Source organism: Arachis hypogaea, chromosome 20 (genome assembly GCF_003086295.3).
Source record: "Arachis hypogaea cultivar Tifrunner chromosome 20, arahy.Tifrunner.gnm2.J5K5, whole genome shotgun sequence".
Lineage (NCBI taxonomy): Eukaryota > Viridiplantae > Streptophyta > Magnoliopsida > Fabales > Fabaceae > Arachis > Arachis hypogaea.
This window is the reverse complement of record NC_092055.1, coordinates 114,845,604-114,860,336: the sequence shown is the minus strand read 5'-3', so window position 1 is coordinate 114,860,336 and position 14,733 is coordinate 114,845,604.

Genomic DNA, 14,733 nt, shown 5'->3' with positions numbered 1-14,733 from the left:
TTGAGAAAATGATTTATGGCTTAAATGCCGACTTTATGAATTTAATAATGTTGAATGGTGGAAGTGCTGTTTTGTTGTGAGCCGGAATGGCTGTGTATGATTATACATATTGGTTGGTTCTGGATTGAACCGTGAGCCGGAATGGCTGTGTATGATATGAATATTGGCTGGTTCTGGACTGAACCGTGAGCCGGATGGCTGAGATGGATGTTGATCCATGGATGAGATTGAATGCATGTTTATGCTGAATCATTGATAAATGTGAATGTTGCACTTCCACTATCTGAGATACGAGTTTCCCTGGGTAGTAGCAGTGGCTAGCCACCACGTGCTCTGGGTCGAGACTTGATACTCTGTTGACCCTATGTCGTAAGTGTGGCCGGGCACTGTGAAAGGCCCGGATGAGCTCGCCCCCGTAAATATTCACCAGTGAGGGTGATGGATATGGATCATGATTATGATCAAGTTTATGATGAGTATAACTCGAGTTGGGGATGCACGACAGAGGGACAGTCCAATGGTTAGCTACCAGGACTTGTCGGGTTGGCTCTATAACCGACAGATGATATCATCAGCCACTAGGGACAGGCATGCATCATATGCATTTGTGTGACATTGGTTGGGTGTGCATATTATACTTGGTTTGCCTATGTGATTAATTGCTAACTGTTCTACTTGTAATAACTATTTGTTTGTGCTTGAACTTCCTTTCTGTGTTTGCATCTGGGACTCTGTTGGATTGTGGTGATTGGTTGTTGGTTGGATTGTTTGGGCCTAGGGCCGTGGTTGAATTGAGATGGACCGATGGTTGGTTTCGGTATTGTGGTTATGGTTTGGAAATGTGTGAAAGGCTGATTTGGTTCAGCATAGATAGACCTTCTGAAATGCTTTTGAATATTGTTTTAAATGAACAGTTTCTTCTTTCAGAAAAAGGATTTCAGATTTCTCTTTTATTGTAAACGGTTGTTTTTGAAAAGAGGCATAAGATGGTTATTAATCACTGGTACGGTTTATCTTCATGTATCCTATTACAGTAATTCCCAAAAACCCTCTACTGAGAACCCTTTCGAGGATGATGTTCTCACCCCCCTACATTTTTTCCCTTTCAGGATATGGGCGCAGAAGTTACGAAGAGCTTATTTAATTGTTGTTGTGATGCTCTGTATTGTTTTAGTTATGGTTTATTATACCCTCGCCTTTATCTTGATATATATTCTGTAAGAGGGGTAGGAATTGTGTTGGTTAATGCTTGTAATAATATTTTTATATATATATGTGTATATATATATGGATGTACTCTTTTTGAGCTTTTGTAAGTTGTATGGTATTTGTGGATGTACGTTATCGAACGAAAGTATTTTTTTGGGAACGGTATTGCGGTTTAAAGTTTTAAACAGGCTCATATTTTAGTATTAAATAATATAAGTGTCGTCGTAATGTCCGAGCTATCAGAGTCGTGCAGCCGGAAGCGTGAGCTTTGGTTGTTAGGGTGTTACAGGTACTTTTTGGTGAATATAACTTTACTAATGTTTCACGATATATCTTTTATTATTATGTTACTAATATCATTTATATTAGTAACTCATTAGCATTATAATTATTATTATTTATATTTAGAGTTCCATTAGTTACGTTCACACACACACATATATATATATATATATATATATATATATATATATATATATATATATATATATATAAGGTTAGTATTATTAGGTGGCGGAAGTAAAAGCATAAACCGTGGCACATATAGAAGCAAGCCACATAACTATTTTTATTACCTTACTCATCATATAACCTTAGTTGATTTCATGCAAAGGGTGAGGAAGAGAGAAGAGTGACCGAGAGAGAGAATCGTAACTTCCCACCGAATTTTCGATTTCGATTTTTTAAGATCTATAACTCTAATAAAAAATTTAATTCAATAAAAGTGTTAGTATCCTTCTCTTTTACATATTGGCGTTATTTTTGTCTAGTAGAAGTTGACAAACATAACTCTTTTTTTTTTTTTGAGTTTGACCAATTAGAATTCTAGGAGGCACAGATAATTTCTGACGTTTTCTTCTTCAGTAGCTCGATCAAAAAATTTCTCCGGAGTTTCCGTTGTTTTGGTTCCGTACGAAAGTAGGGGGTTTTATTTTAAAATTAACAGTTTTTAATTTAAAAATGCCCAAAAGTATAGTAAATAATTACAAATATATTAGTAATTATAATGTTATTGAGTTTGGATTTTTTTTGCTGTGGATGATTGGCTGTGATTGTGATTGAGTTTTTGGTTGAGAAAGTGAATGGTAATTGATTTTGGTGTTACTATATAAATGATTTTATTAGGATTGGAATCACATGTCGATTATTGAGAACCTTGTGTTTGAAAAGTGCTGATGAAAGGCTGGTAAACTGTCAATAATTATGAGAATGAGAAAATCCGTAAGGGTGGTGAAGTCGAATTTTGAGGAGGGGTTCTGTCCGTATTCCTGTAAAAACAAATGAGAAATTGATTTTATTTTGAAAACTTGATTTTTATATGTACTTATATTAAGAAATGATATTTTTATTGGAAATCCAATTTATAAACCTATTTTAAGAACATGATTCTATGTTAAAAAAGATCTGGTTGCATATTTACTCATATTCAAGAAAGGGTTTTTCAAAGTTTGAATTATAAAATTTACGCTAAGGAGTGACTTAAGTTTGAAACCGTTGGAAAGAATTTGAAAAAATATTGGTTTGATTCATTAGTAATTATTAGTTTGATTCAAGAGCAAACGATTTGAAAGGAAGCTGAATTTTATTGAAATAGAACGTGGCTTAGTTTCAAAGGAAACGATTTGATTATTGAGAATTATTTGATATTTGAAAATGGTTTGATTATTGAAAAGGATTTGATATTTGAAATGGTTGAGAGATTGTTTGGTTGGGACCTTGAAAGGGTGGCATAGTCCGAATTTTAGAGGAAATGATGCTAAATTTTTTATAAAACTCTAAGATTTTATTTAAAGTGTTATTTAAAAGCAAATCTGATTTAAGAATATTATTTGATTTCGATTTATTACGAAGAGTTTTGTTTTCGATTCTATTTATTAAGAAAAGTATAATGTTTTAAACTCAATCTTTTGAGAAGGAATTTTCCTTTAAGTTATATTTTTGAGTTCAGTTTGATAAGAAAGAAAAGAAGAAGAACGAAAAGTAAAGGAAAGAGAGATAATTAAAGGAATTTCTGCCACATGAGAGCAGAGAATAAAGATCAAAGGAGTATATTAATTAAAGGAATGTCTACCACAGGAGAGCAGATACGACTTTGTTTGGGACTTAGTGCCAAATGTATAGTGGGGATGCCCACACAATGAGAACTATTTTCTAGATGTAAGCTCATTGATTTGAAAGTCACACTGTATACGGCCTAGCCGTAAGACTTATAAGCACACTGTATGCATCTGGAAAGCCATATCTGGGACTCATGCCCGGGTAATGTCGGGAGCGGGTAGGCAACCAACACATGAGCTCATGGCTTGCTTAGGACAGACATGCATCATATTGTTTGCACATTAGCATTTGATTGTGGTTGTTTATTTTATTTTCCTGTGATTGTATTGTTTGCCTTGGTGTCTTGCTTATGTGCTTAATTGGGTATTTTGTTATGCTGCAAACTTAGCAATATAATTTAAAGAAAACTAACTAAAGTCTTTAAAGTGAGTTCAAAGAATTTTAAAGGTAACTATTTTTAAAGTTATAAAGTAGTCATTTGCATGTTATTTCTTTACTCTCACGACGTTCACCTTCTCTACTGAGAACATGTGAGGACGACGTTCTCACCCCCTACAGACCTTCTGTTTCAGCAACAGGTTCAGGAATTCTATGCGAGGAACCACGACCGATCCACAAAGTTTTTTGTATATGTATTCATACTTTCTGTAAATGGTTTAATCTTAGACTTTATTTTCCCTCGCCATTTACTGTCTTTAATTTTTAGAGGGGCAAGATTTGTATTTGAAAATTTTGGAGTAAGTCTATGTAAATATTGCTATGTGATATATATACTTTTGTGGTTAAGTGTTATAAAATAAAATCTCCTTTCGATTTCTTGTTTAAAATTGCGATTCGTATTTGCGAAGGCTCAATATTAAATAAAGATAGTATATAATAAAAAAGATTAGAGGTAAGTGATGCCTAAATCTTTAGTATGATCATAAAGTGCTAAAAGTTAAAGTGTTACAGAACACAGATTCATACACTAGTATTATAAATAAATGATAGGAGTAAATTGTTAACCAACCATCCCTTCATTTATTATCAGAAATAGAACATTCTTTAGAACTTAGAAGCAATAATGAAGGTGCAACATTAATTACTCAATCTTGTGTTAGATATTAAGAGAAGTAGTAGATGACTTTTAGGAAAATGTTTATCTCTAAAAGAAGTTTGAATATTAAATTGTTATTCTGTAATTATATTGCTAATGTTTTAGGTTTAGCCGTTTAGGGTTTTAGACCCGTCCACTAAATCTTTTGATGAAATAAAACACAGTAAATATGTAACTTGATCCCCTCAAATGTTTATTATTTTAGAATATTTTGAGAATTACATCTGTTAGATAGATTAATCTCTTAATTATTTTAGAGGGACTTAATTTATTTGATATTTGTTAAGGATCTAATTGTTTTATAAAAAAATTGAGTAATTACCCAAATCAATCCATAAGGTTTTTAGTATTAGACACTTTAAATTTTTAGATTTCAAAATACATAAAATAGTTTCTAACGTTCACTTCTGTTAGACAATATAGCCTCTTCCAATTTGGTCCGTTTAATCGAATGACTTTTTTGGAATTTTAAAAATTTTTCAAAGGCTATTTTGAGATTTTATAAACTCTTTAGGAACTATTTTTACTACAAAAAAAAAGAGTTTAAAATGGCATTGATATTACGGCGGTTTTAAAGAACCGCCGTAATACCCGGTTATTAATGTTGTTATCATTATTAACGTTGTTGATAACTTAACCATTTATTTTCCTATCTTTCAGGATCTACGTTCTGAGTTGAAGGAGCTAATTCCAGAATATCAGGTTCGTTCTGTTATTTTAAGCTTTGGCAGTGATACCTATTTATGTTGGATAAGCTGATTTAAGGGTCATCAAGCTAGCAGTGGCTAGCTTACATTATAACCTTTTGGTGTGGTCCTTGCTTTGATCCTGCGTAATGTGGATGCATTACACCGGGCTGATGTATAAATAGTCCTGCTTTATCAGGAATTAATGTGATTTAGGTTGTCATAAGTTTTTTTCCCCCTCATTGTATGATTTTCATGATTTAACAGACATGGGCTGGTGTAATCTTGGTTTTAATGTTAATTGTTTGATTTTAATGGGTGTTAGTGTATGTAAGTTGAAGCCTTGTTTGTGCTGCAATGGCAAATACATTTTAGTTATATCTTTTTTCGCAAGTGCACAAGATATTTTTAAGTCTGAAGCTCTTGGTAAATGTCTTTCCTGATTCGTAGTTTTCTTTGATGATTGGTTGTTGTCCAATATCTCCTGATCTTCATTGTTTGTTTTATTTTCTCTAAGCTTGCAGTATATCTGGTTATGATTTAATCTATACATAAAATCTAGTTTTAGGAGCGTGTTAAGAAGCTGAGGAATGAGCATGCAAATGTTGAATTGGGAAAAATCACTGTTGATATGGTAAAGTATGTTTGCTTTATAATACATAGAGTGTCAAGTTACAGTAAATGTCATATTCTGATCTCTTACCTCTTGTTTATAAGCTCACAATGTGACTGATTCGTTGGATCATCCTTTGTCATGTTTAAAAGGTATTTGGTGGAATGAGAGGAATGACGGCTTTGGTATGGCTAGGTTCAGCTGTCGACCCAGATGAGGTACATATCTAAAATACCCATTCTTCATTCTTATACTTACGGTTTTTGGAGGGAGGTGGAGTTTACGGCTAACGACTATTGATAAGTTGATAGTATCTTAGGTTTAGGATCCGTTAGTTTTCTTTATTTTCACAAAACTCCTGGAAAGCATTAATGAACATATACATAAAAAGTTGATTCCAAAGTTACCATCTTGCACAGAGAACTGTGTTGGAATGCTAAGAAGGATTGGTTTGGGTTCCAACTAAAGTGGAAGAAATGATGATCTCTGGCATGGCACGATTAATGAAATAAAAAAGTGGTCTGCAAATCAAAATTTTCAAGGCATTGAAAATAAGTTATGACTATTTAATGCCAATAGAGCAAAATATTTTTTTATATTGCTTTTTTTTTGAAATATTAAATACACTAACTAAATAAAAGTAAAAATTAAATACGAATGATGAAATTTTTGATATAAGGAAGATTCTTGTTATGAGTTATTTCGTTATGATTAAAAGAAGACACAGCAAATGGGAGACCAATATGGTCTTATCTATATGCAACAACCCAATTCAACTTTTTCAGTTGAAACAAATTTTCATGTAAAATAATCCATTATCAATATGGAAGCTTTCCACCTTGAGCCCGGTCTAAATATTAATAAGAAACGTACACCTTATACAATTCCAATCATGTATTCTTCTTTTATCAAAACCCTGGGCATATGTGAATGAAAACTATGGGTGAGATACAGAATTGATAGTATATGTTCTTAACTTCGCTTACTTGCTCAGTTGCTCTTGATAGCATTGCTGAAGGGGTAGTAAGTATAACTTGTGGAGTTGTGGCCATATGTGGATTAATTCTATCTTAGAACCTAGAAAGTATAGTTCTATTTTGTCAATAACCTTAGAAATTGAGATCTTTTGTATAAGGTGTTTATTTAACCGTTGATTTATAAATTTTATAGTTCAATGTGTGAAAACAGAGTCGAATTTTTTTGTTTCAAAACAAATACAACGTACTGAAAGATGGAAGAATTTTAAAGTGATGGAACTTTGTAAAATTTGTTCATGAATCAATTTATATGAAGTTGATGTTTATCAATTTGATGAATATCAAATGGAAGACTCGTAAAGCATTATGGCATGGTGATTTACTGATTTATATACCACTTGTATGAAAAAATTTACTCATTATTGTATCAATGCTATGTAATTAGACATGATAAATATATATATCAATATATGCCTTTTTCTTACATTTCTTGTGCTCATAATAGTTATATTTTTGTTGTAGGGATTGGATCAAGAGAGTGAGATTCCATCACCAAAAGAGTTAGGAAGTAGATCTTCTGGAGCAAGCAACAAGGAAGCATGACCTTGCTTGATATGTTAAGACGTATATTAAGAATTATATGTTAAGACGTATTATTGAAAAATGTTACTTTGATACTTTATTTTTGGATTATGACATTTCAATTATGACTTAGATTATGACTCTTGGATCATGTATGAATTAAAAATCATCTTATGATGTTTGATTTATGACTATGCCTTTTGGTTATTACGAGATTTTTAAGTGAGTTTCGAAAATATCAATTTAAATTGGTAGTTTCAATCTTATTTTAAAAATCATAAAATTGTCATCATAATTAGGTACAAACGGCGGTTAGAAACCCCCATTTTAAATGAAAACGATGCCATCATACGCTGATAGAAACGGCAGTTAAAAACTGCTATTTTAAACACAAAAGATGCCATTATAACCTGGTAAAAATGGCGGTTATAATGGTAAAAACGGCGGTTTCCAACCTCCATTTTAAACGGAAATGATGCCACAACATCCTGGTAAAAACGGCGGCTGTTCAAAAACCGCCATTTTAACCCTAAAAAAATCGCCGTATTATCCACAGGTTATTACGGCGATTTTTTGAAAACCGCCATAATAACCAGAATGGCGTCCAGAATAACGGCGTTTCTTGGAGGCGCCAGTTTTGGTCATAATGGCGGTTCTAACCGCCGTAATTCCCCAAAATAACCGCCGTTTTAACCCCTTTTTTGTAGTGTTTGTACTTCACTATTCGAACCAAATTAGAGGAGAATTATATTGTCTAATGGAGATAAACGTTTGGAGACTATTTTGTGATTTTTGAAATATGAGAGACTAAAGTGTCTGATTTTAAAAATATTAGGGACTAATTTAGGTAATTGCTCAAAAAAAATTAGAGATTTATTTGTCCAACATGCATATTAAAAAAATTCAATCATGCTAGCTGTATACCAAAATTAGTCACTAGTGTAAAATACACTTGAAATACAAAATACACATTAAAATAAATTAAATTACATATGTATTTATGCACAAATATATAATGGTTGATTTTGGTGTGCAAATAATATTTTTATAAAAATTTTAATAAAAGTAATAGAGGAACCACTTTATATGATAAAGAATAATTCTCGAGAATATCCAAATGAATAAAAATTTGTTTGAGACAAAGTATCCGATTTAAAATTTGTTAAGTACTAACTTGCATGTTTACTCTAAAACATATATATATATATATATATTATTATTATTATTATTTTGATATCTCTTCAGTGTAAAATAATTTTATACATGCATCTAATTACGTAAAATTTATTATAAAAAATGGATTTAAAATGGCATTTTTAATACAGCGATTTTAGAGATCCGTCATAATATTTTAATATTATAGCATTTTTTGTTGTTATCATAATTAATTTGAATTTGGTGGCGGTTTTTTCGTCATTATGGCAAGTTTGTTCTGCCATTATCATCTCTTATATTTAAAATTCACAAACTAACCCAACCTTAATTTCAAAAATGCTACACGGTATCACTGTGTCAGAGCAAAAAGTTGAAACCTTAAGCTGCCACTGCGATCTCCACCTGCGTTCTCTTTCAACGAAGATCTTCTCCAGTGACATTCCCTCCGACAATGATCTCCTCCGGCGACGATCTCTTCCGGCAACGATATCCTTCGGTAGTGATGATCTCCTCTTGTGACGTCTCCTCTAGCGACGATCTCCTACTGTGATGTCTTCTCCATCGATGATCTCCTCCGGCTTCCTCCTTGCCGTCCTTTGTGTCTTTTCCGCCAAAATCCTCAATGACTCCCTTTCGTTCTGGATCAGTAGGTCGGCTCGCTACTTTTTTACATTCTAAGGTTCAAAAGTGTGAACTATTTCTCTGGTTTGCTAGTGTGATATTAGTTTTTACTAATTCGATTGAAACTTGAGAGTGCGCAAATACGTGGATATGAATTCCTTGTGATTTTTGTTGTTATTCCTTTGGTGCGGGTTTTTAAGCTTTTTTGAATTTGTTATTATTGGAGAAAAGTGAAACTGTACATTTTGAGTTTCTTAGGGGATTACTCTTCGATATGTTCTTGATGCATTACGCAAGCCTACAGATTCAAAGGTTTGTTGTGTTTACTGGTGGATTTGCTTAAGTTTATGTATGATGTTTTATTTGATATTCCATCCATATATTGCATATGTTTTTGTTTGAAAGTCTGGCTTTGGAGCAATTTTTGGACCGCCTTATTGAGTGGCCTTAGTATTGCAATCACATTCTGCAAATTTCCCATTTGCATAGCACACATTCAGAAATTGTTCTTTCATTGAACAAGCTCTTGCTAGGATTTCTGCTGCTCATGCAGATGTGGATGGGGTGAACCATGCTATACTTATTAGTAACCATAATTCTGCACAAACTATGTTAGGGCATGTGGAGGTAAAAGTAATCTAATTTCTTCGCTTCTATGTTAGTGTATTGGACAATGAAGCTAAAATGAATTTGTATGTAAAATTATGAGCACTGATGTCTTATTTGTGTAAATGTGTATATTTTTTTTATTATACTTACCTGCTGGTATATTGACCTTTTTTCTTTATTTTCTCACTATCATACTGAGGTGACGTGTCTTTGTTATGTCCTTGTAGCAGCTCAATGGCTCTGGTGTCATCCAGCCTGGGCAGCAACATATACCACTACAACTTGAGCTGTGATTTTAAACACCATTTTAACAAACCAAAATATCACTTTGTCAGGGTAAAAATGGCAGTTTATAAATGCTATTTTAATTAACCAAAAATATTATTTTTAGCCTGGAAATAATGACGGTTGAACCGCCATTTTAGCCTACAAAAAAATGCCATTTTATTTGGAAATAACAGCGGTTTGAACCACCGTTTTAGCCTATGAAATTGTGGCAATTATTTGAAAATCACCGTAGTAATCAAAATGGCACCCAGAATTATGTCGCTTTTGTAACCGTCATTCTTGGTAATAATGGCAGTTCAAATTGCTGTAAATACTAAATAAACCACCATTGTTATCAGATTTGTTTGTAGTGACCAACCACATCGGCAAAAAAAAAAAAACTATTTTTACATTGAACGTGTGAAAGATCATACAAAAGAACAGATATTATTGTACGATTGTGTAAAATATTTTACACTGTCAATACATCAAAATTAAATTTTTATTTATATATGTATATATTATTTGTTCAATTAATAAAGAATACAGTACTCCTCATTTAATAAGAAGCGTTTAAGAATGAGTCCAACAATTTTATAATATGTATTTTTAGAATATTTATAATTCATTCTATGCCAAACACAAAATTGAACTTTTCAAAAAACAATTATATTGTTTAATTAGAAAGAACCTAACTAAAAGTTTTAATCTAGTATAAGAATTTAATTACAAATTTTTAAACCATAAAAATCTAATAATATTTGACGAAATTATAGGGAAGGCACACAATTTGCTGCAAGTACTTAACATGCTTCCTTCTTTGTTAGAATTTGACAAATTGCAATCTGAACAAGTTACAGATTCACCATGAACCTGGTGGCGCCACAATCTCTCTAGACTTCAATTCTTTAATCTCTCAAAGAATGGAATTGTTGAAGCTCCTTTTCTGGACACTTTCCAAAGCTCGACTTTCAAATTTTGTGCTCGATCTTTCTTACAATTGATTGAAGGAAGTTCTATTTTGGTTGGGTAAATTTCTTAACCTTGCTAATGCGAATCTAAGGAGTAATGTTCTTAGTTGTTCATTTCCCTCTATTCTTCAGAATCTGACTTCTTTGAAAATTCTTGACCTCTCTCAGAACAATATTAATTCTCTCCCAATCCTCCAACATTCTCTTCACCATGGTCGGCCACCCCTCCGATGTTCGCTCCCTCTACCTTGATGGCCTTGACTCCGTCACCTCCTCCCTAAATCTAACTCTGTCGTTGTTGACACCACCAGCTCCCACCGGACCTCGCCCGCCAGATCTTCTTTGCCGCACGACAATGCTCGTCCTAGTCTATCGACGTGCCAGTCTCTGACGGTAACATCGGTGCCCGGGACAAAAAACTGGCGATCTTCACGGCCGAAGATCGCGATGTGGTGGAATGGATGCAACCGTTGTTCTCGATGATGGGAAAAGCAACGTACATGGGAGGCGTGGGGTGCGGACAGAGCTGCAAGATCGCGAATCAGATCACCATAGGAGGGAACCTAGTCAGGCTAAGTGAGGGTTTGGTGTTCGCAAAGCACATGGAGCTCGATGTAAGTGAGGTAGTAGCAAAGTAAAAAAACTCCAAAATTCTAACCGTAGAATGGCACCATTGATGAAGAAAAGTAGAAGAAGAGTGGAAATGATGAAGATGGATAAGTGTTTGTGTTTGAACACAAAGCATCTGAGCCGTCGTTTTGATCCACAATAGGCGCCAAACCAAAATGGCATTGTTCTGGTATGCTCCAGCGTGGTACACGATATTCACATCAGTTCTAAAAAAGTTGAGTCATCGTCGGAAAGATGCCTAGGGACCACTGATAAACCGCTATTTTACAGTTTATCTTGTACTTATTCCGGTAGATTTTACCCATTATTCTCACACTTATTCATGTAAATTGCATGCTTTACATTTTCCTTCTTGATTTTGTGCTATGATTGAAAACATGCTTCTTTGGCCTTAAATCTGCTAATTTTAATCCTCTCTTATTACCATTCGATGCCGTGATATGTTTGCTGAGTGTTTTCAGGGTTTATAGGGCAGGAATGGCTTAGAGGATAGAAAGGAAGCATGCAAAAGTGGAAGGAACACAAGAAAATGAGGAATTCAGAAGCTAGCAGCAACGCGTACGCGTGACAGGCACGTCAGACAAGCGATGCGTACGCGTGGACTACGCATACGCGTGACCAAGATTTTCACCCATCGACGCGTACGCGTGAGCGACACGTACGCGTGACGAGCGTCACGTGCTGCAATTTACAGAAAACGCTGGGGGCAATTTCTGGGCAGATTTGGACCCAGTTTCAAGTCCGAAACTGAAGATTAGAGGCTGCAGAGTGGAGCAGAATGGGGGGGGGAGGGAATCAATCATTCACACTTACATTCACAACTTTAAGTTTTAGATGTAGTCATTAGAGAGAGAGGCTCTCTCCTCTCTCTAGGTTTTAGGTTTTTAGGTTTATTTCTTCTCAATTTCAGATTTTCATGTTGCTTTAATTTGGTTTTCTTCTACTCTTACTTATTAGTCTAGTACTTTAGTCATCTATTTTTCTCTTGTTTATTTTCCCTATTTTTCTAATTGAGTTTATGAACTCTTCATGTTAGACTTTATTTCTTATTAATGCAATTTGAGGTATTTCATGTTTATTGCTTGTTTCTTCAATTGTTATTATTGATTCCTTGCAATTATTGGTTTAGATTTAACATCCTCTTATTGCTTTTCTATGTTTTTGTTTGTGCCTTCCAAGTATTTGATGAAATATTTGGAAGGATTTTAAGTTAGATTTTTATATTCTTAGCTTGGATTGAGTAAATTGGAGACTCTTGAATTGTCATAAGTCTCTTGTTGATTGGTGATTGAAAATTGCTAATTGGCTTAGGTTTCACTAAATCTAGTCTTTGATTAGGACTTGTGAACTTATGTTGCTTTTACTCACTTGACTTACCTTCAATTGTTAGAGGTTAACTAAGTGAGAGTAAAAGACAATTACCATCACAAGTGATTATGATAATGGGGATAGGAATTCCAATTATCAATCCTTGCTAGGACTTTTCTTAATTGTTAGTTTATTTCCTTATCATTTACATTCCTTGTTCAACATTTAAAAACCCCAAAAATACTTTTTCATAACCAATTATAAGTACACTTTCCTGTAATTCTAATTGAGAGACGACTCGATGTTTAAATACTTCGGTTGATTTTTATTGGGTTTGCTTAAGTGACAAACTATTTAAATTTGATTGAGGTTTAATTGTCGGTTTAGAACTATACTTCTACTTTTGCATGCTTCCTTTCTATCCTCTAAGCCATTCCTGCCCTATAAACCCTAAAAACACTCAGCAAACATATTACGGCATCGAATGGTAATAAGAGAGGATTAAAATTAGCAGATTTAAGGCCAAAGAAGCACGTTTTTAATCATAGCACAAAATCAAGAAGAAAAATGTAAAGCATGCAATTTACATGAATAAGTGTGAGAATAATGGGTAAAATCTACTGGAATAAGCACAAGATAAACCGTAAAATAGCAATTTATCAACCACTATAAAGCTTGGAGCTGAATCTGGAGGACTATTATAGTAAAATTAGAACCTCGATGATCAAATTAGATAATCTCATAAATCTCAGAGATCACTTTAAAGATTTATTCACAAAGCAGACCCTCTTAAGAGTTGCAATTGCGAAATTTAATGATACTTCACCTTATTATAGTATAGAGAATTGGTTGGATGTCTTATTTAATTTATACCCCTAATCATTTTCTGAATTTATTATATTTTTAAAGTCAACTAATAAATAGTCTAAAAACACTTTTTAAAAATATCATAAAAAATTTGAATTGAAAATATACATTTTATATTTTTAATGTACTAGATATATAAAATTAAAGAAATAATCTTTTTATCATATTTTTTTAACCGATACTCTTAAGATATTCTCCAGATAAATAAAATGTAAGTTTGACTTAGAGTAAAAATTTCATAAATTTTTAAATGAATATTTTTGAATATGAATAACAGAATCATTTCTCAAAAGTGTAAGGACAACAGAAAAATAATATTGGAAACACGTAATCATTGAATTCCTTGAAAACTCAAAATATATATAATATGCAAAGGTTCATAATGTGATTGTTGAATACTTGAATTGCTTGTCATCACATAGATTTTTTTTTTCCAAAAATATTATTTATATACTAAAATTAATTATTAAAATAATTATTAATATATTTAAATGTAAATATATATATATATATATTATTTAATTTATTTTAAATATATATTTATATATTCCAGTCATTTTACTATACGCCTAACATAATTATATTAATTCCTTCTAACAACACAATTTCATATTAGTAAAGCCACCAGCGCAATGTCAATTTGGAGTATGAAATGTTGGACTCTAGTGTAGCAATAGTTTGTTGAATTCTACTGTAATTCTCATTGAAAAACTTCACTATTTATCCCGTTATTCAGACTAGAAGATTGAAAATGATTTCTTCAAGGCAATTTTGAAATACATATCATGTTGGGCCTAAAAAAATAAAATAAATACATAGTAATGTTTAGATAATTAATATTTTATATTTATCTTATATTTAAGTCTAGATTAGGTAATTCTTTTTAAATAAAATATTAGTTTTTTAATATTTTTCATAAATAAATAGATAACTCATATTTATAGGCATAAAAATAAAACAACATAAATTATAAATGTCCATCAAATAATAAAGATTGATTGTATTTAAAGAATATTTGCTGTTATTAAATCGATAAAAAAAATTAATAAAAAAATATTTTTTTAGTGTGTTTGACAAATTTCTA